The sequence below is a fragment of the Bison bison genome, unplaced genomic scaffold (genome assembly GCF_000754665.1).
Source record: "Bison bison bison isolate TAMUID 2011002044 unplaced genomic scaffold, Bison_UMD1.0 scf7180017864263, whole genome shotgun sequence".
NCBI lineage: Eukaryota > Metazoa > Chordata > Mammalia > Artiodactyla > Bovidae > Bison > Bison bison.
Genome location: NW_011494835.1, coordinates 2,314,655 through 2,319,429, shown reverse-complemented (window position 1 = coordinate 2,319,429; position 4,775 = coordinate 2,314,655). Strand labels below are relative to the sequence as shown.

The 4,775-nt window shown below is 43.3% G+C and overlaps 1 long non-coding RNA gene across 2 annotated transcripts in view; it reads right to left on the bottom strand.

Moving 5' to 3' along the window:
• Positions 1-1,055: 1,055 nt before the first annotated feature.
• LOC104994623 overlaps positions 1,056-4,775 on the bottom strand; it is a 16,973-nt gene continuing 13,253 nt past the window's right edge. For both annotated transcript variants that reach the window (XR_825966.1, XR_825967.1), the window contains exons 3-4: positions 4,456-4,522; positions 1,056-1,164 (exon numbers count right to left, since the gene is read on the bottom strand). This is a non-coding gene — a long non-coding RNA (uncharacterized LOC104994623). The remainder of the gene's footprint in view (positions 1,165-4,455; positions 4,523-4,775) is intronic.

Sequence of the window (4,775 nt, the reverse complement as noted above, 5' to 3'; positions counted from 1 at the left end):
AAGCTCACATTTTATGTCTACTAGGAGAAGGCACTGGAAACCCACTCCAGTACTCTTGCCTGGAGAATCCCATGGACAGAGGAGCCTGGTAGGCTGCAATCCATGGGGTCACGAAGAGTCGGACGTGACTGAGCGACTTCCCTTTCACTTTTCACTTTCATGCATTGGAGAAGGAAATGGCAACCCACTCCAGTGTTCTTGCCTGGAGAATCCCAGGGACGGGGGAGCCTGGTGGGCTGCTGTCTATGGGGTCGCACAGAGTCAGACATGACTGATGTGACTTAGCAGCAGACAACATTGGATCGGATACTACAAATAACAGGGATTGAGGGTTAAAGGAGGGGTAAAGTCAGTATTGATTTAATCAAATATTCAGGTAGGTACTTTTTCTAGGTCAGTATTTCTCAGATCCTTTTTTTTGCCCATTACCATTCCCTAAGGTGCCTTTTTAGACATGTTTTTCCTGGTTGTTCTCCTTATGAAATTTGATCATCAAAGATGTAGTGTACTGTCCATCTGCTTTTTTACTGTGGCCCTTTGAAGGTACCACGAACCATTCTAATATCTGAGATGTTTTTACCCAGCACGTATTTAATAACTTGTCCTTTGAGGGCGATATTTTTCCCATTGATAATCTGTTATGTGAACTGGGAAGAGTTAAGTGACTAGAGGTCCTACTGAGGATAGAAGGTGACTTCAGACAGTATGAAGCCATGACAAATAAGGTTTCACACTGTCTGAAATGAGTTAAGTGGGAAAGGAGTAAGTTGAAGAAGAGGAGGTTGAGGTACTATAATGAGGATCTCCTCTCTGAGTATAAATAATTACATTCGGTGCCCACAATTATCCAACACAGTTTTTCTTTGTATACACCTTTGGATTCCACATTTTTCTAGACAGGTATAAGTTGGGGCAACACCTAACTCACAATAATGTCTGTTGTAGAATGAATAAATACATATCATCAATATAAGAAGTGTTGTATGTATTACTAATTCCTCCCATACAGATGCCAATTCTATAATTGGAGATGAAATGAGGAAAAAAGTATATACAGCATGTGCTAGCTTAATTTCTAGGTTTGGAATCTAATAAAACAAGCACTACCCCATCACGAGCTCCTCCATGGTTTTTGTCTTCCTCTTGTCTTCACTACTCATACACCTGCAGGAATGTAAAATGAGGGTAATCATCATTAGAGGAAGATGAACCCTAAAATGTAGTGAAAAGTCCAGTAAGTTCAGCTTTCTATAAATGAAGATCCATGCAAATAAAATTTATTTTCCTTGTATTGGTCTCATAGGGTGATTTCCTATAAAGTATCTTAGGAGGCAAAATGAGGCAACATCTAGCCCCTAGATGTTGGGAGAAAATAATTTTCCTAAAACGTATAGAGTATAAGGTTGGAAAATGTATGTCGAGATAATAATGTAATGATAAACAGACAAATAAATCTGCATTAAGTCATGGGTAATAAAAAGCGAAGTGAAGAGTAAGTATTTTCCAGGTTTTTGCTACTACTGTCCAAGAACACTACTGTCCTAGCCAGCTGACAAAGTTTTCAAGTGTTCTTGGAAGATCTATCCTTGTAATGAAGATGAGTATCACTGCTGCATGACAATTTATAAGCATCTTTTTTTTTAAAGAATGCAATTGATTTTATTTTTTATTTTCTTTTGGCTACACCAGCACTGCATGTGGTATCTTATAATAGCTCCCTGATCAGGGATTGAACCCACACCCCCTGCATAGGAAACACAGAGTCTTAACCACTGGACCACCAAGAAGTCCCTAAAAAGCATCATTTAACTTTTTTGAATCCTGACTCAAGCAAATTTCTGATTTGAATTTAGCCCTTCTGACCAGAAAAACTCCTCAGCTGATCAGCTATTTTAAGTTTTCCTACCAGTCAGGTAGGAATATTTTTCACTGAAAATTTATGAGCTAGCATTTTAGATTTTAAATAAGTCCATTGGATGCACTCAAAATGTAGTATGTTATAAACCTTTGTATTTTTCACATAAATCCCTCCCCTTTCCACCTGTTCCTTTACTCCCCATCTGTACAAATAGTCGAGAAGAATGGAGCTATCACTTCAGCTAAACGCTGGGAATTTCTCTGACAATTCTTGCTCTTCTTGGTTCTTGCTTTAAGATTAGTCATTGCAGCCCATCGCCTCGTCCATGTGCATCACCATGGATACTGTCTTAGCCCCTCATCAATACTCCCCAACTCTGTCAAGTTCTATCACTTCTTTTGAATCAATTATTGCCTTAAACAGTACTGTGCTAACCCTGACTGACATGGCTAAAGTGACTAAGACAAAAAAAGGGAATTCATTGGCTCAAGTAACTAAGGATGGTGGGGCTCCCTAGGTGGAGCAGTGGTAAAGAATCTGCTTGCCAATGCAGGAGCCGCAAGAGATACAGGTTCGATCCTTGAGTCAGGAAGATCCCCAGGAGAAGGAAAGGGCAACCCACCCCAGTATTCTTGCCTGGAGAATCCCATGGACAGAGGAGCCTGGCGGGCTACAGTCCATGGGGTCGCAAAGAGCCAGACATGACATAGTGAGTAAACAACAACAGCTAAAAATGATAAGAATGGCTCTGGCCTCAGTTGCAGCTGCGTCTACAGACTTGAGCCTCTTTTCGGGTTTCTTTTTCTGTCCCTCAGCTCTGGTTTTGTTGATGTATTGGGTCAATCTCACCTTTTTGCAGACAGCCTTTCTCTACCCAGTGATGGTGGTAGACATGGAATTGCATGGGCAGGTCCTTCCAGGAGCTGCTGCCAGCTGTAGGGGATGCAATGAGCAAACAGCTTTCAGCTGCCAGCTCCTTTCAGATCTGCCTCAGCTGGGAAGAGCCATCTCACTGCAGATCACACCTTTTCTGTGGTGGCATGCATCTGGGGACAAAGTAAGGCTGGCCAATGGGCTCTTCTCACTCCAGAGCTCCCTGCCAGTTGGGCCAGTGTGTGTGTGTGTGTGTGTATGCACGCACACATGCTCAGTTGTGTCTGATTTTTGCGACCCCATGGACTGAAGCTTACCAGGCTCCTCTGTCCATGAGAATACTGGAGTAGGTTGCCAGTTGGGCCAGGGCTTTGTCAAACCTGCACTACAATTCTACTTCTCCCTTTGCTCAGCAATGGATTTTTTTCATTCCCTCTACAGGGTTGACCCTTAATGAACCCCTACACCCCGAACTCCATCTCTGTGTTCCTCCAGAGCACCCAACCTATAACAGTGGGGTTTGTGGCCTAAGTGACTGGGATTTCCAGAATCCCAGCTCCACGGTGCCAGGGTCAGGGCTCAGCCTGCCCCCTCCAGCTAATTAGAACAATCCTAAGGATGGATTCTGATTGGGCCTACTTGGTTCACATTTCATTCCCTAGGGAAATCACCAGGTCCATAGAGTCTGGGGCTGGGTGACCCCCACCAAGATCACACAGAGTGAGGAAGGGTCATCTAAAGGAAGGAAAAGTTGAGTTTTGTTATCTTTCATAGATTCAACTAAGGGCTCTTTCTAAAATACAGGTCTAAGTCTGTTTTTCTCTTGTTTAAACACCTCCAGCTTTCTCCAATGCCTATAGCAGAATAATGGTGAAAAACATTCACAATAGCATAGAACTTTCTAAAGGACGTAGGCGCAGCAAAGAGCCCCCCTCATTTTTGTGAGGCATATTACTTAGGAATGCTTTCTGCCTCAAACAGGGCTGCATTTAGCATAAAAAGATATCTAGAGGAATGCAGTTGCTGCCTTCAGTTCAGCTGCTCCAATGTGTCAGGGCCAGCCGATGTCTTGGCAGTCCTATGGCTTTTCATCTGTGGTTACAACTCTGCTGCCAAGGCTTTAGCCATCATGACCTCACTTAAGGCAGGACAAAGAAGGAAGGAAGGAGACACACCACAGCTTTCCCCAAGCCAGCCCCCCAACACACACACACACACACACACACACATACACACACACAAACCCACCAGTTTCTACTAACAGTTTATGGGCCAGAAATGAGTCACATAAAAACCCCTAGCTGCAGGAGAGATGACTGAGAAAGCAAGGCTCTGTAGAAGTCATCAGGGGAGAAGTGGTTGAAAGCTAGGTAAGAAGTACAGTGAGAACAGGGGAGGTTTGTGGACAGACAGTGAAAATGTTGTGAAACTGTAGGTTCCAGAGAGTTAGAGTACCAGAGCAGGAGACCGGAATGAGAGAGGACATGGTGAACAGAGTTAGAAAGCTTGAACTTAAGATTGTGGAGTTAGCTGACATCATTCATAATGACAAGGTATAAGATAGAGACCTAGGAGTCAGGGCCTAAGTGGGAGAGCAAATAGAGGGCGGGAAACAAACCAGGAGACATCTCTGACTTAACAGGTCTTACAGGCCATGCAAGTACTTGCCATGGAGCAGTCACTGGAAAAATGAATAATCAACTGACATCCTAGCTGATATTTACCTGCAATCTTCATGTCTCTCCAGAGATGGAGGCCCTCTTGTCAAACAGTGTTCTCCTTTCCAATGTCCTGCAAGTACAAATGTCACCATGCTCAGGGTCAAATCATAATCCCTCACTTACGTTCACTTATGTTCTCAGGTTAGCTTAATTATATCCATTTATCTCAGCCAAGCTGGAATCAAGATTGCCGGAGAAATATCAATAACCTCAGATATGCAGATGACACCACCCTTATGGCAGAAAGTGAAGAGGAACTCAAAAGCCTCTTGATGAAAGTGAAAGTGGAGAGTGAAAAAGTTGGCTTAAAGCTCAACATTCAG